This window comes from Lissotriton vulgaris, chromosome 12, assembly GCF_964263255.1.
Source record: "Lissotriton vulgaris chromosome 12, aLisVul1.2, whole genome shotgun sequence".
Taxonomy (NCBI): domain Eukaryota; kingdom Metazoa; phylum Chordata; class Amphibia; order Caudata; family Salamandridae; genus Lissotriton; species Lissotriton vulgaris.
The window spans coordinates 540,043,366-540,069,140 of NC_141700.1; positions in this window are offsets into that span (position 1 = coordinate 540,043,366).

Consider the following 25,775-nt stretch of genomic DNA (forward strand, 5'->3'; position numbering starts at 1 on the left):
TAGGAGAGTGGTTAAAGAGGAGGCAACTCCCTGTCTAGTCAAATAAGGAGTAACACATTTTATTGGAAGAAACAACACAGATATTAAGTACTTGAACAGAAACAATTATAACCGTAAGGCAGCAGGGCCCAATGACATTCCAGGAATTGTATAAAACCTTACAGGAAATTATAATCTCCATCTGGACGAATTTGTTTAACTTAATTTATTTAAATAACACAAAGATCCCTCCGACATGAAATGGGGCTACAATACACTACTACTAAAGCCTAATAAAGGTCCAATAAGAGACACTGCATATATTCAATGTATCTTTTCAATTGTGACTTTAAGATCTTTTCTGGCATTTTATCTAAAAGACTTGCCATGGTCACCCCCAGCCTTATTCAAATAGACCAGAAAGCCTTTATCCTTTTGCTACATAAACATCGTTAAGATCTTGTAAAGAATGGTGGAGTCCTATTAGAGCTCAATCCAATAGGACTGTACCACCCACAGATTAGAGCATGGGTGTTTTTAGATGCCCTTCCAGGCTTATTTATAGCTGTTAACATATCAGTTGTACATAGGCTGAAAAGCAGAAGGGCCAAAACGCATCCGTGCTTAAGTCCTCGGTTTGTTGTGATTTTATTGCTGAGTCTTGTGCCGTTTCAGATCTGAATTCGTACCCAAGATGGATTTCTTTTAAAAGAACCGTTGGAATGCTCCGGGCACCCAATTTACAGCATAACATAACCTTCTTACCACGGTCAAAGGCTGCAGGATAATCCGGCTAGATGGCATGGAGTGAAGCGTTCTTGGCAAGTGCATTCTGATCCGAGGTAAGATTATTGAAATCTTCTGAGTCGTGTTTGGAGAACTGGAAGAAGTTCACCTCCTGAATATACTTTCCTGGTTGCCGCAGTTGTCAGAGGCCTGCTGCACCGACTTCAGAATCCTCCTCCATGACTGCGGAATTCTCCACCTACACAGCAGGGGCAGAGATATCAGGGGCCTCATTTATGAAAAGTGACGCATCGCTGCGTGAAAACAGCGATGCGTCGCTTTTCATTGCGACACCAATGATGCGTCATATTTACAGTATGACGCATCATTGCGCAAGGAGTTACAGATACGTCAGTATTTCGTACATATCTGTATCGAGCAAAAGGGATGCATTGCTGTAGTGTGTCACATAAGTGACGCAACTCCAGCAATGTGTCCTTTCACATGGGGCAAGCCCCATGTGAAAGGGCCTGCGTCAATCTTATGCCTGCTGTGAGGCAGGCTTAAGAAATTGACGCATTTGTGTCCTAGAAGTGGCGCAGTGAAATCTTATAGATTTCACTGCGTCACTTCCATGACGATTTCTTGCGTCAAAACGCCCCCCCTTGCATACATTATACCTGGCACAGGTATAATGTGGCGCAGGGGTTTACAAAGTGACGCATCTACCTAGATGTGTCACTTTGTAAATATGGTGCAACAAGGCACATTTTTTACGCTGCTGGTGCATCAGTGACGCACCGGCAGCCTAAAAGTGACGCACGGCCTCATAAATGAGGCCCCCAGTATTTAGGCGGAATACTATAATTTAACACTCAATGGATGCCTGGGCAAATAAAAAGAAAGCTATTATCAGATGAAAAATTGCATGATAACATGTTAAGACTTTTAGAAGAAAATGGGCATGTAAATATATTACATTTGACTTAACAGATACATTCTATACATGAGAGGAGTTAGAGTGCAAAAAGCAAACAGCAATGTATGTGAATGATGTGTGTATCCATACAGTAATCTATGAATGAATGAGTGTGTAAGTGGTGTGTTAGTGTATGCAGATTGCAAGGAGACTGGCCAGTTTGGTTGTGACATCATTGTGTGTGATCAGTGTGACTCAGGATAGTATATGTTGATGGTCTGTGGGTGCACCATTCATCCAACTATTATGCAGCATCCAAAGAAGCAGCTCTGGGGAAAATAAGCCTACTTGTTGGTCACACACTTACAGTCATGACTTCTCTGGAACCTAGTGGTGGCCATGGTTAAGGCGTTAGTAATACACGCAAGGCCAACCACAGAGCAATGTTGTGCAAAATGCAATATGCTAAAAATATCTTGCACACAACTTCTTCTAGGGGAGCACTGAGTACTTCCCATGTATGATCATGGTTTCTGAAGTGTGATTTGAGGATGCCAATAGTGCGCTCTATGGTGGCTTACATGTGTGAGAAATCTTGTAAAGCCACTCTTGTTACTCGTGCAGTGGCAGTGTGAACTAGTTACATTTAACTAACACCCACGTCACCAAAAGGTCCAGCAACCAATTGATGTGCAAGAATTGACTCTAGGAGGATGTGTAGCTGTCCTTTATGCACACGGAAAAGGCAGAGTATACATCTGTAAAGCAGCCGTGGCATCACAGACAGCTTGCACTTTGAGGGAGCTCTAGGGGTGTCTATTGCAGAAACGTGTGTTACTATGTTGGGGTACCTGAAGTGTGAAATGTGTGCAAACTTTGTCACTAAATGCCTGAGGAAAAAGTGCACTGATATAGAATTTCCATCTATTCTGTTCTGTTTCCACCTGTGATTGCAGCATGGCGAAAGACTGGTTCACTTGCCTGGTGGCGTATATTGGTATATGTCATACGCCTCGTGATTGGCTTGCCTGTGAGATGCCCAATATGTCGTCCCTGACCATCTGTAAAGGTTCAGGCCTGTATTTATCAATATTTCATGCAACGCAGCAAGCCCTCTTTCTGCGTTGGGTGAGAGGGAGAGGGCAGGAATGAACAGTATTTAACATTATATGGCACATTCCTGCTCGCTTCCTGTGTTGGTGCCTAAACTGCTGCCTAGCGCCAATACAGGCAACCTTGCACCATGATCCACTTCCTTAATTACATAGACCACGTCCCTTTTAGAGACCCCCAGTGTTTTTAATCCCATTTAAAGCCCTGCTTTTCTCCGTGCCACCGTCTATGTGCCCCTGGGGTGGGATGTTGTTCTTGAGATTTTGTCTTGTCCTTTGCACTGTCAGTAGTTTCATGATGCGTGGGCGGCACTGAGGAATTGCCAGCACAGAGTGTGTGCATTTGGGATATGCACGTAACAAATGTCACTGCCCTGCAGGGCTTTTACTACCACAACGTCAGGGACACCGTTCTGTTTTTCATGGAGAAGGTGTTACTGAAAATGGTGACTGAATATCAAGCCTAAACTGAGTGATAGGTTCGTCGCCATTTTTTCTGGTACCAGAATAAGACGAGACCATGAGCTCAATAAGATTGAATAACAGCAGAGCAACCCCACTACATTTGTTGACGTGCAGGTGAAATATAGCTTGGCTCTCTAGCACACTTCTTTCAAGCTGGACCAGTTAAAGGGAGTACAAATGATGACAAGTATACGAAATATCCGCAAGATGGCAGTATAACGCTAGGAATGGTACGGGTGCACTAAACTTGTGATTAACGATAAGAATAAATTGTAGAAACACTACATAATTTTTTTTTATCAGCAAAGCCATGTTGTAAGACATAAACAAGGGATTTGTATACATGGTAATCATTAAATCCACTGACACAAACGCCCCTAAAATGGTCTATTTACCAGATTGCACCGGATTGCCGGACTCGTAGGACAGAGCCGTTGTCTGTTTTTTTTTCATAGATTTAAAGCGCTTTCAAAGTCGGCATTTAATTGTCACAGGCTCATAGCTATGCACATTAGTTGTTTTTGAAAGTTGCAAGCAAATGCACATATTAGGAAATATAATTCCTATAAGTTAATCATTGCCTGTAATGTAATATTTTCAATAGATTGCTTACACTTTATGAATGTGGTTTGTGGACACTGGGGGAACAGAGAGAAGTCAAGGGTACAATATATGCTCTGTCATTAACCACCACCCTCTACCAGGAGACACATCGGAAAAGATTTTCTTAGTCACATTACCCTGTAAATGTGTGTCTGGCCTCTTAAAGCAGTAGACACGTCTGTTGGTGCTTTATAATAAAAGGTTATTTATTAAGTATAATCAGCACGCAAACCTTGGGTATCAGAATGATGGCAATTATCATAGAAATCCCAGCAGCCATAATATAAAATAAGGTGAACATTATAAAAACCCTAAGAATTTTCTATCACACATCCCTACTATTGGTGAAGAATTGGCCAAACACTAATGTCTATATGTACGTTATTATCAGCCTCATAGTTATACATTCGGCTGAATGCGGAGTATTTTCCTTTTCAACTTTATGCCAAGCATGTACTATCCCTGCATATCTTTACGAACTTCCAGGCCTGCAGCCCGATAACAGCTCTCCACCATATCCCCCAAACAAAAAGCGATGGCAGGCACAGGTAAGCACAGTGAGGCGGTGGGCGGGGAGGGGTGGGCGAGGGGGAAGTAGGCAAACGAAAGAATAGGTGTCATCAGGGCTTTAAGTGGGCCGAGTCTCACCGGTGCTGAGCACCGGCAGTTTTTTAGAGGGGGCCTCGAAACGGGTCTCTATCGGGCTCTGTTTTGTGCCCTGGCACAGAAAGTCTGTTTTATTCCCAGACTGCAGTGACAGCAGGCACATCGATGTGCACTGCTCACTTCTCACTAGTGAGAAGTTACGGCATGACGTCATGCCAGGTGAGCGTTGTAGGGGAAGGAAAATCCTTTAAAGAGAGTCATTTTTCTCTCTGGATTTCCCTTCTCTTTTTGAAACTTAGGAGCAGCAGCGTTGTCGTGGTGTCACCAGGGCTTTAAGTGGAAGCTTTTTCAATATACCATACAAGCCATAGTTGCTGCTTATTTATCTTATGGAACTAACAAGCATTGACAAAGCCAATAGTCCTGACGTGTTGTAGGTATGATGTTACTTGTTGTGTCATATATCTGGATGCAATGACAGAAACAGGGAAATACAAGTCGGGCGGCACACTATGCCAAAGACAGATTTTTAGCTTATGCCTTTTAAGCGACGCCCTTAATTACATTGGCCACGCACCTTTGAGAGACCCCCTAGTTTTTTCATCCCACTGAAAGCCCTGGGTGTAGATAATTAAATTATACCTAGTCTGTCATCTGTCAACTCCTGCCTTGCCCTGTCTCAGCATGCTTACCTGTGCCGGCCGCCACTGCAAACAACTGGTCTTCGTGTCTGCTCTCACAAATTCTTAGATCTCTTCATGCCCTCCTCCTCATTGATTCTCTATAGAGAGGGAAGGGGGAGTGCTTTTTGAAGTTCCCTGTATCTGCATCACCGAATACACAATGCTTCAATCAGAGGCATCTTAAGATCGAAAACCGCCTCTTTCCACATTTACTTTGTGCTTGGCCGGATGGCCTTGTAATATTGCTCACTATGCGTAGCTCTCTGGATAGCAGAATGGAAGTTTCCTCTACGATGCATTTCTGTTATTTTTGTTACCACAGTCAATGTCGAACTGCTTGTAAAATAAATATGGCGATCTTGCCCTCTGCTAGCTGTTATCACGATTGCACATACACACTCCAATCACTCTCCATCAGAAAAGCCCTGCCACAAACGTCAGCTCCCTCAGTACCAATCACAGATTGCCTATCTTTTTGTTATTGCAGCTACCGCCACTTTAAGGAACGGGGGCTAGAATTAAAAAAAGTAGACAATCTGCAAATGATTTGATTGAGGTCTGCTGTCGCCCTCAAGGCTCTATTCAGCGGTGGCTACTCCGCTATGGCAGAGGAGCATCGCCCCCCCCAAAAAAAAACATCTGGAAAGGAAAGATAAAACGGCACTTGTTTTAGTTTTCCTTTCCTACCAAGTCTTGGGGGCAGGGCCTGGTAGTGACAGGCACTGATGAGAGTGGTAGTGCACTCCCATCCCTGCGCATGATGGTTTGGCTGCCCATCTCAGTCCGGCCAAACCATCATGCTCAGTGAAAGCTCTCTCTATCCCAGCAACACAGCTGTGTTGGACAGAGCAGGCACAGACACACAGCCAGTACTGGAGCTCCAAACAAGGGTGCTTAGGCCAATTCTGACGCTGCTCTTTGCGCAAGAGCAGCTTCAGGATTGGCTGCAGGGCATTCTGGGAGCCTGTGCCTTCCTGAAGACGTGAGAAGAGCGTGATGGGGACGGCTGCAGGTACGTTTTTTAGGTCTCGGCTAGCGTAGGCTGCGCATGCGCAGTTTCTCTGGCGAGATCTCATGTCTCAGAGTAGCGAGGCTTAAACCCACCCCCCTCTTCTCCATTGGCTGGCTCCCTAAACAGCGGCCAGCCGTTGAAGAAGAGGTTTCTGTGACGTCATTTTTTAAAGCTAAGCCCCGTCCGTTTCGGATTGAGGGGCGTGTTATATGCTGTCCTTTGTCTCAGTGACGTCTTCATTCACTCAACAAAAAACACGCCCCCCAGATTGAAAAAGACGGGGCTTATCCGCAGCTGCTGCCACTATTTTGATTGTTTGTTTAGGCTCCAGGTTCGTTCTTCCGTATGGCAGCCTTGCTGCTGTGCTTGCACCATGGGGGGCGTCGCAACGTATTCTGTGCGGCCTGTGGCCCAAACAGGAACGGGAAATTTGATTTGACCAGTTGTAGAGCATTCTTTCAAACCGTGTGCATTTGTTGGTGCAAATGGCCATTGTATCTGATTTAGCGGCACCACAGGTCTCGAAATCGGTAAAGGGTGGTCACTGGCCACCGGCTCAGAGAGAGGTCATAGGTGGGGTGGGGTGGTGCCTGAGGCCGGGTCTATGGCCCCTCCCCTTCTAAGTTCCACCACTAGCAAAGGTTCCACCACACCCCTACCCCAGCTGGGCGAGGATGAGAGCCGCAGGTGCAGGAGTCCCTTCTGTCTGTGGGACGGGAGGGGTGAGGAGGAGGAGTCCTGCTGCTGGTGCTGCTCGCTTGAGAATCACTGGCGGCGCTGAAGCATCCCTGGCAAAGGGCTGTGCGGATCAGAGGGAGACGGAGGCAGCACACGATCGGCGTCCACCGCCCCCTGATCTGCACGTAGCCAGCCCTGTGCACGCACGAGCATCAACGGTGTCCAGCACCTGAGCAGCGCGGCATCTACTCGGCCGCAGGATGGCCTCTGCCCTGTTCGCGTGCACCAAGTGCCACCAGCGCTACCCCTTTGAGGAGCTACCCAAGGCCAACAGCTCTGTAAGGTACGTGTTTACACGACTGGAGAGTCAGGCCTGTGGGATCATGTTATGTTCAGAACCCAGATCCTTAACACCAATCTGTTTTTTCGTCCTTTCCTATGGCCAAACGCTGTGCTTGTTCTTGTTTTCTTTGGAGTGAAAGGTAGAGTTATCAGTGCACGCTAGTTACGGCCCCAGATTTGTTTGATTAATTGCCCATAAACAATTCCTCTAAGTTAGGAAAAGCTCCAGTATTTCTCTAGGAGAGGCTGCTAAACCAAATTTCCCAAAAGAAAAAACTTTGCACTACCGCAAAACTTTTCTGAAGCCCCAGGGTGGCAGAGCTGGGGAAGCGTTTAATAGAGCGGCCCTGCGTGAGGTGATTTTGTGTTCGTGTGTGTGTGCCCTTGATTGACGTAGGTAGTCTGTTGTGCATCCGTGCACGTTTGTCTGTGTTTGAGGATGCATGTGTGTGCGGTGCATTTTTTATGTACTGCCGTGGTTTGTGTATGTGTGTGGTCTGTTTGTGCCTCAGGCAGTGTACCTACTGTGCAGTTTGGCGTGCGATGGCCGAATTGTAGAGTATGCACCTGGGTGTACAACGTTGTTTCTTTGGATGGTGTGTGGGCATTTTACTGCATCTTTCATTGTGAAAGTACGATTATATTGCTGGTGTGTATGCGTGTGAGTTTGTGTGTGTGAATGTGTGTCAGTGAGTGTGTGTCGCAGGGATTCCGTTCTCATACTGAACTGTGCATAGAGACTTGGAACCTCAGTGAATTAGGGTGTGCCAAAACTCACCTTAGTACCCAAAATCCCCTACCAGACTAGCTACAGTGTCTCATTGGTTATCACAAACTTCCAATGCTTAGACAAACCAGAACATGGACTTAGTACACCTCAGGTAACGTGGAACACAAGAACACTCTTTCGTTATACAATCAATCCAATCCAGAACAAGGAGTAAAAGAGGACAAGTGCATATTTGAAATATTTATTCACTAATGCAGTGTTCTCAAATGCAGTATCTTAGCTAATACAAGCAAACATATTATAAGACACAAAGTAATCAGTATAGTCTCTAGTCCGTAGAACACAAAAGGTGAAAGCATGGTATTATGCTAAAACAAATAGGGTTCAGTAACACCTAATTCTCACCCTCCCTAGCTAGTATATTATATTATATCTAAGAAGGTCTCTTTGGGTTTTAGCAGGGCGGCCCCATACCTCAAGATCCTAGTGGTAACGGATCACATCATCTTCCACCAGCTCTCTGCATGCAAAGCACCATCAATTGTGTTTCTATGCTCTTGTGCAAAGCTATATAAAATGCACCTAAAGCCAGAACTTGGCCGCAGCTGCATGTATGTTATGTCTAGGAGCGTGCGAAGATCAGACCTCACAACAACCACTGTGTTGAGATATCCTCGAAGGCTTCTGCACTTACTGTACAGACACAGCTCACCAAGCAAGGCTGATATCAGAGTAACAACATATTATTCTTGCATGAATCAAAACATTCTACTAGGCTCAAAGCTAAAGCAACAGCTATGTGTTGTGTGCAGAAGCAGCAGAAAGGTAAAATGGCGTTTAAACTCCAAATAAGCTCATGCTAACTTAACACAGCATATAGGCAATGTATATCTATATGACACCCTCCCTTGATCCAAGCACGGATAAGATAAGATAAGATAAGATAAGATAAGATAAGATAAGATAAGATAAGATGAGATAAGGGAATCAATTTTGAAATGCAGAGTTCAAGGAAGTAGTCAATTCAAATTCGAGTAGGTGAGGAAAAATAATTTAGTCCGCCAAAAAATCCAAAATCTCATCAGTATGACAATTTAGTGTTCACTGTTATTAAAGTCAATAGGTCCGAGAACAAAAATGTCCATCATAATTAAAAAAAAAATGGAAAAAGTTTCATGATATCAAAGGCCTCGATAGGAGTCAGCCTAACACTGAGTATGCAAAATAAGCAGCAACTGCTTCCAAAAGGAAGTCACTGTTATCATCCGAAAATAACTCAGCCATCCAATTCAATAGTGAGAAAGAACATACATGCTCTACATGCACGGTGCAAAGCCTCAGTGCCTTGTACCTGCCAACTTTTAGAACTCCAAACTGATTTAAGGACAATTCTTTCCTTCCACAACTCGTAGCCTCCAACAGCTAGCTGGTCTAGAAAGGACTTCGAGTACAATAACTTAGTATTGGTAAGTCTAACTTTGGACATGGATTTTTCTGTCATTCTAAAATAAAACGAAGCGGGATTGGACTGGTTAAAGTCAGTAAAATAAGTGTACTTTTTCAAAAATGTATTAGAGCTGCCTCTTAAAGGAGCTGGGCAATGCTCCCACTGTGTATAGTTTACAGTACTCCTCCTGGAATTAGTTTTGTGTAGGTAGTGACTGCCAAAATGTTGGAAGCAAAACAAATCACCATAATTAGCAGATTCTAAATATAAATCTTCAGCATCAAAGTCAGCCTAAGCAAAGCCTCTACGGCCTGAACATCCCAATCATCAGAACGTATGTTTTGTTTAACCACATCCCCCATGTTAACTCTAAGCACATTAGGAACATTATTAACTTCAGTCGGGCCATGGATTTGAAACTTAACAGCATCCCAGACTATCCCATCCAGGACAGGCCAAGCAGTGATGTTAACAAAAGCCAAGTCTCTCTTCAATCTGTGGGCAGAATGTGACGAGGAATGGGGAGCCAATGTTCCATTCAGATGTCGAATGCATGTTCTCTCCTCGACATAGTGTCCATTGATAAATCGGAAAAAATAAAACACAAAACCAATTGACATAAAAAGGTAAAGCGAAAAAAGCCCCAACCAAATGTAAGTCCAAGGGGGAATCAAAAAATGTTTTTTAAACAATTTTACATAAGCCCTAAGCCTTGTGGGCTTTCCTGAAGTGTGAGAAACAGTGTCAAATGAAAATCTAGATTCTGTTGCTAAACGAGTTTCCAAATCAGGCATCCATAAGTCAGTTGGGTAGGTGTAGTCAGTTTCATCAAGTTGAGTACCAGGCAATGCACTCAATAAAGGACTAGAAACTGCAGGCATCTCAAGGGCCACCTCCGGCGCATGATCCGAAGCAGTGGCCAATACAGAATTCCTCACCATCGAAGGACATGAGACTGCCGGTGTCATGCTAAGAAGAATCGGCCACTCTGTGTATCTTGACATTGTCAATGGAGATATACCTGTTTTCCTTACGACCTGGAAGTGGTGGTAAAATTACTGTTCTCGTGCCCTACACACCAAGCACGGGAACTGGAGCACGGTATGAGGGACCAAATTCCTTCTTGTTATCGATCTTCTCCCGAACCAGTTCTCCAACTTGGGGTAGCCAGCCAACTACCGGGATCTGCAACGCATTCTCCGAAGTGGAGGGCAAATGTTCCTTTGCAAGACTGTCTCTTGTCTTTTGTAGAGTCTGTAAAACATTGCAATGTTCATCTACGTCAAAGGAGGCAGCAGCAGCCACCGAGTCTAGACGGTCAAAGTCCGGTACATACATCTTGATACCAAAGAGCATTTTGTATGGGGTCCGCCCACCCAGAGACCTTCTAGGGAGATTATTAAGAGCACGCTGCACACCATTAAGATGAGCCAGCCAGTTTCTGCCAGTGCCTATAACTCGAGCTGTCAGTGATTCCTTTAAGTCACGGTTCATTCGTTCCACAGCACTATTACCCTCAGGTCGGTATGGAGACGAAAATTTGACTTGGACCCCCATCAAAACCATGGCATCCCTATATGCCTTAGAGGCAAAAGCAGGACCCTGATCCGAATGGAAGGTACCACAGGCAAAAATCCCTACAAAGACAAGCAAATCCCTTATGACAGTCCGTGAATCAGTGCTGCGATGAGGCCACACCCATACAAAGTGTGTGCATGAATCAACTGCTACTAAGATGTACTTATACGCAGTATCAGAAGAAAAAGGACTGCAGTGATCTAAATAAATACAACCTAATGGTTTATTAGAAATGAACAACTGTGTTTGGGGCGGACTCGTAGCATTTGAAGGCTTAATCTGCTGGCAAATGTCACATTGAAGGACATAGTCACGCGTCTGTTTGTACAGTCCCCGCCACCAAAAACATTGTTGTAACTGAGACACAGTGGCTGAAACGCCCGCATGCGCAGACGCAACACCTTCATGGGCCGCTGTGATCAGTGTATTTCTGCGATCCGAGTTGGGAATCAATCTCTCCCCAACTTCAGGAATTTTCACATAAGGAACCTTATCGGGACTTAAGTGGTATGTGTACTTCTAAGGGAACCTCATAGGATATTTACCACCCTTCTCAGTGGCGGCAACAGCCGCCAAGATATTATCATCAATCTTACTTTTGGACCGTGTAACTGCTGCAACTAAATATGTCGATACCGCTGATTTCGCTGCTTCATCAGCAAGCAAGTTGCCAACAGTGTGAACTCCCATGCGCTGATGACTGAGAGTATGAATTACAAACACGAGTGACAACTGCTCTTCAAGTTCAGCCACTCAGACCCAGATCATTTTATGTTTTATTGTGCTACCCTTGGAATCACGAAAATCATTCTGAATCCAATAGAAGAGGTTCTCATTGTAAGACTGTACACACACAGTAGTAAGAATCACTTACGATTAATGTCATCACACTAGGATCTGCGTACTCCAATGCAAGCATCGATAAAAGGGACATAGTAAAACAAAGTGAAGAGTATCCTGCGGAGACCTAGTGTCGCAGCCGCAGGTACCCTTCAACTCAACTGAATGTGTAAAACCTGCGGGAACGGCCAATAAATGATGTAGGAGATTCAGTCAGAACCTAGTCATGTAGAATCTTTCCTGCGCGTTGTACATTACCGCTAGGTATGGATCCATTCCAGGCGTTGTAGTTAATAGTGAGCCATGGGCCACAACTGATGTTTTCCTATTTTCGACGTGGGCCCTTCTGGCTGTTGCCCATGCAATAAAAAGATTTTTGGCCAGGGTTTTATTCTGGGCGGTCATCGACTCCGGCTCAGAGAACAGATTCATGCAACCAATACACTCCATGGTGTCCTTTACATATTTGAGCCATGGAATCTGTCCCCCTCTATCCCGGCTCAGGCAATCCTTGATGATCTGTCTGCTGAAATCAGCCTCTGGGTTGGTCCATATCTTAATCCAGGCCAGGATGGGTCGAACCATGATTCTGTCCTCAATGTATGGCTCGCCCAATTCCAAGTGTGTTATATGTGAGGGGGTGCTCTGAGGAACCTTTAATAGTTTTTTGAAAAATGTATTTTCCTCCGCTTGTATCTGCTGTACTTGAATAGTTTTGCAACCCCAGACTTCTGCCCCATATGACACCTTGGCGCAGGAGACCACTCTGTGAAGGTTCAGTATCTGTTCTGGTGACGATCTGCCTAACCTCCTTCAGTAAGCCATTATGGCACCCGTTGAGGCCACCAATTTAGTTGCATGTTTTTCTACCAGGTTTTTAAAATCCAGTTTCTCATCAAAAAGTACGCCTAGGTACGAGAAAGACTTAACTCTTCCTAGCCTGTGTGCACCTATGCTATGCAAAAAGGGCTTTTTTGTGTTTGTAACTGTGGACATAACAAAAGACTTGTCCAGGTTAGCTGAGAGGTCCAATGAGGTCATGAAATTAACAAAACCATCAATTAACTTTTGTAAGCCCAATGGGGTACGGGCTAACAACACTGCGTCGTCCGCATACAAGAGGACGGGTACCGGACTCTGGCCAATCTTGGGGGAGTCCACTCCCAGTTTCATGAGTTCTTGGTCCAAATTATTGATATTCAGTGAAAATAAAAAAGGAGCTAAAATGCAGCCCTGCCGCACCCCACTTGTGCAAGGAAATGGCTCTGTATTCATTCCATCTCTATTATAGCAAACTACAGCTGAGGTCTCCCAGTGTAATGCCTTCAAGGTGTCCACTAGCCCTTGATCCACCCCCAAGGCGGTCATCAGGGCCCATAGCTTCTGTGTATTAACACGGTCAAAGGCCGCTGAGAGGTCCGTAAACCCCAATAAGTATTTAGAAGCGAGCAGATCAGCCTGCAAAGATTGCAGTATAGCCGAGTGCTCCGGCAGCCAGTTCGATTTGGTAAAAGTTGGTTGTATCAAAGCATACAAAGGCTTGATACACTGGGCATATTCTGGTATGTATGTCCTCCCAAAATTCAAAAATCCCAACAAAGACTGTAATTTCTTCAGAGTTGTCGGAGCGCGCAATTGTGCGCATTTCTCCAAGAAGTGAGGAACTAATCCTCGACCTTCATTGTTGAGCTCGTAGCCCAGGAAACAACACTGTGTTCTCCGCAATATGTGATTTTGCAAAGTTGAATTTGTAACCGAAGTCTGCAAAGCTACAAATTAAGCGGTCAACTCGACACAGATGCACCCACAGTTCGTCATCTGTGAGATAAATGTCATCCACATACGAACAAGCATCTGGGTCAACTCTCTCTAAGAGAGAGACTATGCGGGCAGCAAACACTCCAGGACTATTTGTGTAGCCCATCAGTAACCGTTTGAAATGTTTTTGGACACAGCCGCAAGTAAAGGAGGTCCATTGGGAACTCAGACCATCCAAATGGTGGGCATAAAAACCGTTGGAAATGTCAAGCGTGGTTTTAAACCGCTTACACATGAGACTATACACTAAAGCAGAGCTGTGAGTATTCTGTACTGCACAGGTACGGCAATGCCAGTTTAAATGACAGTAATCTAATACCAAACGATATGAACCGTCAGGCTTGGATACAGTAAAAAAAGGGTTATTCATTGGTGACATACAAGTTTCAATCACTCCTTGATATTCCAATTGTTCAAGGTTTTCCGCAACGGAAGCCTTAGCTTCGTGCTTTATGGGATATTGAGGTTGAGGCTGAGGCATAGACCGCAAAGGAATTTCGTGGTGTGGGGAAAATGTATCCCATCCACAGTGTGTACAGTACAGAGCCGGCGCAAGGGCTTTAGCCCACTCTTCTGCAAAATGCAGCGCATGTTCCTTCGAGACAGTGTGCGCGAAACTAGGGAGGATTACCTCCTCCCCTCTCGGAGCCGCGAGCACAAAAGGTGGGGGCCAGTCAGCCTCCGCTAACAAAATGTCATAGGTAGTCGTAAGATTCTCCCAAAATACCCCTTCTATGGTACGTTGAATGTCACCTTTAATGAAAAGGACTATTTCATAAAGTTTGTCAGGGGGAGCTACTCTAGTGTCAGCTGTCTCCACAACAACATAACGGTCAGTCGCTGTCACCTTCAGTAGCGGACGCAGGGCCTCTCGCACTATGGTTATCTCCGCCGCGCTGTCCAGCAAGGTCAGAGCCCATGTCTGATTCCGAAGCTGCGTTCTCACTATCTGTGGCATATCTGTGTGCAGTTAAAGCAGTGACTTTCTTTTTCTGAAACTGGGGTCTCTTCGGTGTAGAATCGTCCTGCTTGCCTTTACCGTCTTTCGGGCGGGGCTGGTCGCGTCCTTGATGACCACCCCAACCCCTGCCGCCTCCTCCACCACCGGTCGAAAAGGCCGATGACTCCTGAAAAGAACGAGGAGAGCATTGATCAGAAACCTGAAAACGATCAGGTGATTTTATCAACGCGCGATCGCGCAAGTCATAAACACGTTCTGTGGGCGCAGGCAATGGAGACGCAGGACGAGACTCCTGTCTCTGTTGTTGTTGTTGCTTTCCCTGTTTTTGTTTTTTCGACCAATTTTGTTATTTGGTCTTGGGCTGGTGGTCAGTTTCCGACTTCTGCCCTTGGGGTTGTTTTTTCTCTTTAATAGAAAAAGGCTTGAGACCCCAACTATTGCGACCCACGGTTTTATAAGCCGCCACAATAATCCTCGCCAACTGCCGGGGTTTATCGGCATCGGGAATCGCCTGCAAAGCATTGGCAACCTGAAAGTTCACCACATCCCCCTTGACATTCGCAAGTATGAGATCGGAAACCACATCAAAGGTGCCACAGATGCGCATACCCAATTCAACCGCAGCCTCTAGTCCGTGCTCATCCTGAACATGTTTAAGGACCGTCGGCAGGACAGTCATAGACGGAGTGCCGTAACACCTAGTGTAGACCGCCGCAAACATCTTACCCCAGGTCTCAGTCACCTATTTCAGGGGTCAAGTCTTTTGGTAAACTAATTGACAGAATCCTGTGTTTTTCACCAGGAGACGTGTTAGGAAATACTGTTTCCAGCTGGTCAAACTTCTCTGCAAGCCAGAAAGGAAAATCATCCTTTTCTTGGGGGCGCTTGCCCATCACAGCGTTGACCATAACGGGACTGAGTTTCATTCTGCCCTGTCCGGAAGGAAGCGCCGCACCACCCGTGGCCCCGCCCGGGAGATTACGGGTAATGTATTGCACTAACGACCTAATCACACTAATTGCGACTACATGTAGTCGTCTTAACTCACCACGGAACATGCTCTGTGTTGAGGATGAGGGGTAAATCCAGCCAGAACAGGCCAATTTGCGCTCGGAATGGACAAAGGACCTAACCTCGAAGCTGCTAAAGTATGGGGTAAGGGGCCGTCAAACCAAACGCGATGCTGCCAAGTATCTATAGGAATCTCCTGTGCTCTATATGGTGCATATTCCTGTGGCACAGCCGTGGGAGTGTACGTGTCGAACACACGAGTATGTGCATTCATAGCTGGGAAGGTCACCCATGAGTAGAAAATCTCATACGGGTAAGCCACCTCTGCACTCACTACCATGTTCACGTCCATTCCATCCTCGGGGACATTATAAGTCTGCAAATGATTGCGCACCGCAATGCGGCTATGTTGCGCAATGTCCACCGTGGCAATAGTGACACAGAAAGAAAGAGGTACAAAGTAAACTTTGTAACACAACTGGGTAGTAATTCAAGGAAACCGTTTAGATAGATTCAAGCTTGAAAAGACCTATGTAAATATAGGTAGGTTTGTCCGACACCACTGTTAGCCGGAAACAATAGCGTAGGGGTTAAGGAAGGAACATTGAACTACTCAAGCGTCATGTAATAAGACCACCAACGATTGGGCGCCATGTCGCAGGGATTCCGTTCTCATACAGAACTGTGCATAGAGACTTCGAATTAGGGTGTGTCAAAACTCACCTTAGTACCCAAAATCCCCTACCAGACTAGCTACAGTGTCTCATTGGTTATCACAAACTACCAATGCTTAGACAAGCCAGAACATGGACTTAGTACACCTCAGGTAACGTGGAACACATGAACACTCTTTCGTTATACAATCATTCCAATCCAGAACAAGGAGTAAAAGAGGACATGTGCATATTGGAAATATTTATTCACTAATGCAGTGTTCTCAAACGCAGTATCTTAGCTAATACAAGCAAACATATTATAAGAAACAAAGTAATCAGCATAGTCACTAGTCCGTAGAACACAAAAGGTGAAAGCATGGTATTATATTAAAATGAATAGGGTTCAGTAACACCTAGTTCTCACCCTCCCTAGCAAGTATATTATGTTATATCTAAGAAGGTCTCTTTGGGTTTTAGCAGGGCGGCCCCATACCTCAAGATCCTAGTGGTAAGGGATCACATCATCTTCCACCATCTCTCTGCATGCGAAGCACCATCAAGTGTGTTTCTATGCTCTTGTGCAAAGCAATATAAAACATGCCTAAAGCCAGAACTTGGCCGCAGCTGCATGTATGTTATGTCTAGGAACGTGCGAAGATCAAACCTCACAACCACCACTGTGTTGAGATATCTTTGAAGGTTTCTGCACTCACTGTACAGACACAGCTCACCAAGCAAGGCTGATATCAGAGTAACAACATATTATTCTCGCATGAATCAAAACATTCTACTAGGCTCAAAGCTAAAGCAACAGCTATGTGTCGTGTGCAGAAGCAGCAGAAAGGTAAAATGGCGTTTAAACTCCTAATAAGCTCATGCTAACTTAACACAGCATATAGGCAATGTATATCTATATGACATGTGTGTGCGTGTGTGTATGTGCAGATGTATGGGGTTTGTGAGGCTTGGGGGATGTGAATATAGGTGTCTGTTTGGTGAGGTTTTGGGAACACGCGCCATCTGCTGGATGGGGACAGATCACCGCTCCCTGTAGAGTTGGGCCCCTGGCCGCCCCCGGCCTCCAGGCTGCCTCCCCCCAGGCCCATCCCGCTGGCTCCACTGTAACTGCCGGACACTTCCAGGGCCTCCGGGAGCCGCAGACTGGCCACCTCGGCCTGACACATTCAGATTTTATCCGGCAAAGAGTTATCTCGGCTCACAGAATTTTTCAAATTCTTCGCAGAAACGGGAGTCAGGTGGTACAGGGTGCCTGTGCCTGCGAATGGCTAGCGCGGGGGGGGGCTTCTGGGGGGAGTGGTGATTGTATAAGTTGTTTTAGCTCAGCTTGCCAGTTGCACTCCTGTTCATTCTGCACCGGTGGCTCTCTCTGCAGCTTCAGCTGGTCCTGGGGGCACAGGATTGCTTTATGAAGCAGACAATCTTTATGCTAAAGAGGTTGAGGAGAGAAAATGTCACTTTTCTAAGACTAGCCACAAATACTTACGGCCCCAATGCATATAGGGGTGTGTTTTAAATCCTAAACAGCTGAAAGTGTGAAAAGCTTCCTGCCACAGTTGTGATTTGCTGTATCACTGCTCTATTCAGGGTACCAGATTAAAACCTCCCCTGGCTTGCAATGATATATTCTTTGAACTTCTTCCATGTTAATGGGCATTTCCTTGACCATATCTTTTGTCATATTTCTGTACACATTTGTTCCAAACTTGACGTATTTATTGCAGTTGTGATGTGTGTGTGTCTGTGTGTGTGTGTCTCTGTGTGTGTTGTTGGGCTCTGTGTGTGTTGGGCTCTGTGTGTGTTGGGCTCTGTGTGTGAGTTGGGCTCTGTGTGTGTGTTGGGCTCTGTGTGTGTTGGGCTCTGTGTGTGTTGGGCTCTGTGTGTGTTGGGCTCTGTGTGTATGTTGGGCTCTGTCTGTGTGTTGAGCTCTGAGTGTGTTGGGCTTTGTCTGTGTGTGTGTGTGTGTGTGTTGGGCTCTGTGTGTGTGGCCCTGTGTGTGTGGGTGGGTGGGTGCGTGTGGCTCTGTGTGTGTGTGGGTGCAAATGCAATAGGTCTCAAATTTACGAGAGATTAAGCTATTGGCATTGTAAATGACAATGCCATTTATTTATATGTTTTAAAAACAAAAATAATGTAATGAGCAATGCCAATAGCTCTAACTTTAACAAAGACGAGACCATTGCATTGTAAATGCTTGTTTTGTTATATTTTTATTCCTCCCCCGTGACACCTAGTGCCCCTACCCCCCTCTCCTGACCACCCGCCTCTCCGCTCCTTCAGCATACTGGACGCTCCTGTCTCTATTGCTGCATCTGCAGGCCGTTTAGAAGGAATCGAAACTTAATCCTGTCTCATTAATATCAAACAGACATTATTCTAAGATTACTACCAAAAAGCCATTTTGCACAGCAACAGATGTGTGCATTTATTTATTTACAAAGCAGTGGTTTCTTTTGAACAGTGGCTTCTTTGCACCTCATCCTTGCACCTCATCCTTTGGTACATTGGATCTACTGTCTTTTTTAATGGTACATTATATTTCATAATAATTTAAAGAAAATATGACATTTTCTAATGTTTATTATAGCTTTTAATGATAGCTTTGCTTAAATCCACATCAGTCAATCAATTAGCATTTAAATAGTGCAGTGTTTTCACCACTAGGGGTATTGGGGAGCTGTGGATGTGATATCTCAGACGAAGAGCCAGGTCTTGAGTTATCGGTGTCCCAGGGGGAGAGCAGGGCGCTGGGTGGTGGGAAGAGGGAAACGGCGGGAGGAGGGAAATGGCAGGAAGAGGGAAGAAATTAGCAGAAAGAGGCAAATAAAGGTCAGAAACTTGCAGAACGAGGCAAAATAGAGGTCAGAAGGGAGCAGAAACAGGCAAAATAAAGGTCATAAACGAGCAGGAAGAGGCAGAAATAAAGGTCAGAAATGAACAGAAATAGGCAAAACAAAGGGCAGAAACAAGGAGAAAGAGGCAAAATAACAATCAGAAACGAGCAGAAAGAGGCAAAGTAGAGGTCAGAAACGAGCAGAAAGAGGTAAATGAGAGGTCAGAAACGAACAGGAAGGGGCAAAACAACGGGCCGGGCAGAGCATGCAGAATGGGGCAAAAATAGAGGGTAGAAGTGAACTGAAAAACATGCCAAAAAAAGAGGAGAAAAGAAGGCTGAAAATCAAGCAGAAAACTAGCGGAGGAGGCACAAACCGAAAGCAACAGAGGGTAGTGGACTGCAGGCAAGCTGGGCAGGAGAACAGTCGCACGAGGAGCTGGCACAAGAACTACATCATGTAGTTATAAAGTATTTTACCTGAATATCAATTTTTGAGGTCTGACTTGACAGTGAAAGTGCTCTGAGAAACACTACGAGAGAGGGGTTCTGGCTACTCTCACATGTTGGTAGCCAAGATTACATGTTTTGATTGGGCAAAATTGTGTTCTTCCACCAAAAAGTGCTTTCCCTTCATTTTGTTTATTTATCCACCAGCAGCGGTATGACTGCCTGAGTTTACACTTGCAGGTGCAAACAAATGCCATTGTAATGCTCTTAATGTGTCTTAGATAACTAGATGATTTACGGTGCTTGTTTTTCTCTGGCAACAGCACATATGGCAGGAGGGCAGTCATATCCTTTAAAGAAAATGAGTTGCATTTGAAAAAAGATAATGCTTTATTTAAGGGCAGTAACAGAGATGGTGGTCTCCTGACCTCAGCAGGTCACCATCCCTGTGATGACTGCAATTCCTAGTGGGTCACAATTTGCAACCTACCTCATTAATATTCATGAGGTAGGTTGAGTTGCGACCCACTACAAATTGGTAATTTTCAAAAACGCCTACTACTACATACGTCGCTTCACAAATTACCACACTGATCACAAAAATATTGGTTGCAAATTGCGACCAGTGTACTTACTTCTGACCCAAAGTATTTTGCTTTTCCAACGATAATTTAGTGTACCTTTCTAATTTTATGACTGTGTGTCTGATGGTTGCCTGGTGGAAAAGGTACACTTAAAAGTGTATGCCTGAATTGGTTATGGTGACAAGCTATGGTGCACTGGAAACGTTAAGTCTCATGCTATAGGTCTGGTTTGCATATTACAAAAGAACATGACAAAGACAGTTGGGCTAGCTTATTAATTTTGAAAAACCTAATTACAGTCGGTAAGCATTTAACAGTTGGTGGTTTTCACACTGTGTTACATGCTACAGGCAGGTATTTAGTTACGTGTAATCGCATACATTTCAGTGGCAGGCTCGGGTTTTTGCATTGAGCACCCACTCTGACAAATCCTGTTGGTTTTCACTGTGATGATTCTTATTAGGCCCTATTGTGAGGGATTGTATGTTGTTTTGCAGGCTGTATATGTGTACATATGTGTACTTAACTATATGCATGATGGTTGCCAGTTTAGGTGCACTTAAATAGACTAGTGTTGGGAAGGTGTAAGGCCAATGGTAAAGGCCAAAAGGCTTCATCGATTTATTTGGAAAAGTCATGCCAGATTTCATAGGTTTGATCTGTTTATTATGAAACTGATGTAATCTTTTTTTGAAAAGCATGTATTAAAGGTAATAGGCTTTTAAGGATGGATCAATATTACATTGTGCTAAAGCCTGTAGGCAGGTATTTCATTACAAGGAATTTCACAGATTACCATAGTAGCCAACCGTTTTAGTACTCGTGAGACACCAAACAAACAATGGGGGTGAAAGATATGCACTACAATAATCCTTGATGGGCTCTCTGTCTTTCTTTGCACTGTTTTAGGTTTGGGCACTGAGCGATATTAATAAATATAAGTTTTCTCTCAGCTACCCAATTTTAATTCACACTTTTTTGAGCTTCGCACTGCAATATAGATACAAATATTTTTCCCCATCATAAATGGTAATCTTCTCACATCTGTAGGTCTTCCAGTGTTTCGTAAGTTGATATGGGATATGATTAACAGCTCCCAGCCTTACCATCAACGTTTCACTATGGACATATCAAGAGGAGACCCAGATGATGACTAAGGGTGGCACCGGTTGGTGACTGATGGGTCTCCACACTCTAAAAGAGATCTTTTATAAGAGCTTGATCTTCAGTGTAGCTGAGCCTTGTTCAGATTGTTTAGGTTTTTGAGTTGATTTATCAGTGAGGTAGATTTTGATTGTTCTAGACCCGTGGACATTCTTGTGAAGTACTTTCAATATGGGCCATATGTTTTGGTACAGGCACTACTTTTCTTTTGCCTCAGCTTGTTTTGTAACTTTCCTGTTCATGTTTCACTTTGCTCTTGCCCCCCCACGCACCATTGTCTGTGTTCACTTTGCTTCCACCCGCTCCCGTTGTCCTGGATAAGCTACTCTCTGTTGTCATGGCACCTCGTGGGCTTTTAGTATGGTGAGTCATGGGTGACTTTTGCGCCCTTGTTAGTGACATTTTGCACCTTGATACATGGGTGACTTTTGCACCCTTGTTGGTGACTGTTTGCACCTTGAACTAAGGATGACTTTTGCACCCTGATTTGGAACTTTGTCCTCTTTTTGATAAATAGAGTCATGGTGGTGCTCACATCATGCACAACTTTCAGCAGTTTATTTATTTGTTTGTTGTTTTTACAGAGCAAGTTCAACCAACAATACAGCTTTCACATCTTTTCACGTGACTTCATGTTGTTGTTTTGTATCAAGGGTACACAGGCAGCCATCATCCAGCCGACCAAAGAGGAGTATGTGCTGCATGGCTAAACACCTTTAAGGTCCCTAAAGCGAGACCTATTGGCTATGCCAATGCTTGCTTTATTAGACCATATCTCACTGATTACCTTATTATTCAAGGGTTTTGGTGTTGTTTCCACCATCTAACAAATCATGTTTATACAATATTTGCACTGCGAGAGTCCTTGTTACGCAGTGTTAGGAGAGATAGTATTTTGCGTTGCCATGGAATAATAAATCTGACACTGGAATCAGTCCAGGTTTATTATTCTGCGATGCTTGATACCAGAATTAAGGTGCTAGGAAACTCGTAGTAACCAGCTTTGTAGAACATATACTCAGGATGGCTTTACTGGGCACTTATAATATCTAAGAATGGCCTTAGATATTATAGGGACCTGCATGCTCATGCAATAGGCCCTCACATGAGGTATAGGGCACCCTGACTTACCTAGGACTCATTCAGTGCTGGGCAGGCATGGCACACAGGGATGTGTGCCATGTCTACTCTTCACTTTTAGCTGCACCACAACACACAGGCTACAATGGCAGTGGTGCCTAATTGTAGTGAGAGGTCTCTGAGGGTGGCATAATATTTTCTGCAGCCCTCAGAGGCCTTTCCCTAGCTACAATGCCCTTGGCACCATAGGTACCCCTTAAAGGGACATGCAGGTAGCGCCTTGATGCCTTCGGGTGAATGCTGCACTCTATAAACATCAAAATCAAATCAGGTATAACAGAGTTGTGACAATTGTGGAAAATATGGTACAGGTTAGGGAAAGGACACAGTCCCTGGGAACCTGATTGACAGGAAACCAGGGCACACTCGGTCAAATTGCATCAGGTAGCCGGCAAAAAGGTAGGGGGCAATGATGCATAAAGGGCACTTTCCTACAAAATAACATTCTAAACATGCCTGATTTTAAAACTGTACTTGTCCTTGGTACTCAAATTTGGTAGTGAGCCTGTCATAAACTTCTCATCAAAAGATAAAGGAGCGAAGGCATTGGGATAAGTAAGGGTCAGGTGTACTATTACATCGCATAAAGTAGTCTCAATTTGCGACCAGTATATTTCCTACCTGTTTGGACCCAAACTATGTACAAATTCCAAATCTGAATGAGTCACAATTAATATTCATGAGGTAGGTAGCAAATAGCGATTAGATTGGACACAATCACAGGGATAATGATCTGCAAGGGTCAGCAAACCACAATGTCTCTGATAGCTTTTCAAGTGAAATAATTATTTATTTATTTTTTAATCGGCCCATTATCCTTAAAGTAAACATGGCTGAACTCATATCAATTGGGCTTTTGAAAGGAACACTTACAATATACCCTTCCAAGTACTGAATGAATATGGAGTCCAAACCCATTTTAGAAGCGGTTAAAACATTACTGATTCCTAAAATGGGTTTAGTAAATAGCATAAAACGTTTCTGCGGCGTACAAAGCTATTTGGACTGTTTGCTAAAATAAAATCATTCAGAACCAGCTTCATAAGCCATGTTTTTAAATGTAGTAGTTGAGGGGTCTTCCTAACTAATTGGCCTTCAGATGGTACCCTGATGCAGTCCCTTTAGGGACCCAGAACCTCATTGGTCCACACCCTAATCCAGTACTGGATGGGTCTCTCAAAGCTATTTGGACTGTTTGCAACCATAAAAACGTGTATACAACTTGATTCATATCTGCACAAGATCAGACAGTTTGGGTGAGCTGAAGAACTAAAACTACAATCACACACTTCTACAAACTCTAAGACGAATTCTAAATTATTATTATTATTTTTTCCTCATATACCAATGATGGGTATTCTAGATAGGGAACCTCCTCCTCTTCTTCCAACATCACGATGTTCCATCGTCGAAAATCTGGTACCAAAGGAGAGAGGAGAAGGGAAACCGCTCTAGTCTTATCTGTTCGCTTTATCCACTCCAAACCTTTTAAACTGGAGAGCCCTTGGTTAAGTTGGAGACTAAACGCCAACAGTACCCAGGTGAAATCATCGGAATACTCTCATCTGTTACCCTAAGCCACAAGGGCCGCTCAGATCTTATCTTGGCTAGAGCTATCACAAGCTATATCAGACTCACTAATGTATATAATATATTTCAGGCAATCAGAGAAAGTAGGGGCATTTTCAGACTTCCAGGCCTTGCAAATTTCCCGCCTAGCTAAGATCATTACGTAGAAAATGAATTTGGTCCTCATATCATCGAGATGATACTCTACATCTAAGCCAAAGAGGATCATCCTCGGTGTAATCACAAAAGGTATGCCCAAAACTTCTACTACAAATTCTTCAATTTTAGACCAAAAAAGTATAAGTCTTTGGCACTCTACAAACATGTGCTGATCATCAGCGGCAGGAAATTTACACCGTGGACAGTAATATTCCAGGCTCATGATCTTTACTAGATCTTTACTAGTTTTTTAGGAGATATATATGCTCTATACAGAGTGAATAGATGGTTTCGTTTTAGGGGAGCAGACTTCACTACTGTATTTAGCATACTGAAGGAATCCCCCCACAGGACCATTAAGTTATTGCAATCTAGGCCTTCTGCTCCCCCCCACAGCTTATTGAGTTCTAATTCTGTGACTTCATCTTTCTCAATCAAGGCCTCATAACAAAAGGAATTCTCTTTTTTCCATCTCCCCTTTCTATTTACCAAGTCAAACTTAGGGCTAGATGTAAAATCCCATGATGTAGTAGCCCACCAGCCGGATAGCTGGTAGTATTTAAACCTGGTAAGAGTTCCTCCTGTTAGCCTAGAGAGGGAGTCCCCCCCCAAGAACTGTGAGTTATCTTGTAAGTCCTTCCACTGCATAATGCCAACTACTTTGAGGGGAATTGTTAGTTGGTCCTTGAGGCATTCTGGGGTCCCTGGGGAGTCCCATATCGGGGCATGAGGTGCGTAATACGAGATTCCTAGCTTTTTTCTTACGAATACCCAATTTTTCAGGGCTACGCCTAACACTTTTAATCTTACCTTCTTGTAAAATCTGGGGTCTCCGAATTTAAATAAGAAGAATTCATGTCCTTGGGGGAATGCCATGCAATAATGCCTGAAATAGACGGCCCAGAGAAGATGTATCAGCCTTATCCGCCATTAGTCTGAAATTTTAAAATGAAAAGAGTGGCAATAATGAAGTATGTCCGGGAATGCAAGTCCTCCTGTTTTCAATTTTCTCCAGGAGATTCTAGGCGATTTTGAATTCCAAATGAAAGATCCAATTTTCCCCTGTATTTTAGCTATGTCTTTTGGATTAAAAGTTAGGGGTATTGAATGAAACAAAAAAGTAACCTTAGGCTAAATAACCATCTTTATTAAGTTCACTCATCCGTTGACGCCGGCTGCGAGAGCTCCGTCCCCGATCGGAAGATGCCAAGTCAAACCGGAGTGCTTGCAATCAGGCGGTGAGAACATGAGGAAAATGTTTCTTTCCCCGTAAGAATCTTTAGCACTAAGCCCGTATACGTTCTCCTCTCTTCTTTTCTCCACCGAGGCTAAACCGGCATTTGTGGAGCATTAGGACCCGGTGGGTCTCATGGGCGTGGTCGCAAGGTCCGACGGCGAACGGAACGGTGCTGGCGATCGAGGCGAAGTAAGAGGAGCCAGCGTTACGAGCTGCGCCAGGATATGGTGTAAGATCCAGGCAGCAGCGGCTAGAGCCTACCCTCGACGCGGGACTACGGCGGTGAGTGGGTATCGTTCCTTGGGCAGAGAGGAGGGGGACTTGCCTTGTGTTTTTTACATTTATGGTGCCAATAGGGAGTCCTGGAAGTCCTGGGATGTCGCGCAAAAAGACTGTGTAAGGGCACGGACCAGCCCGACTGCGCGTTTGGGACCCAAAGGAATGGACTCTGAGTT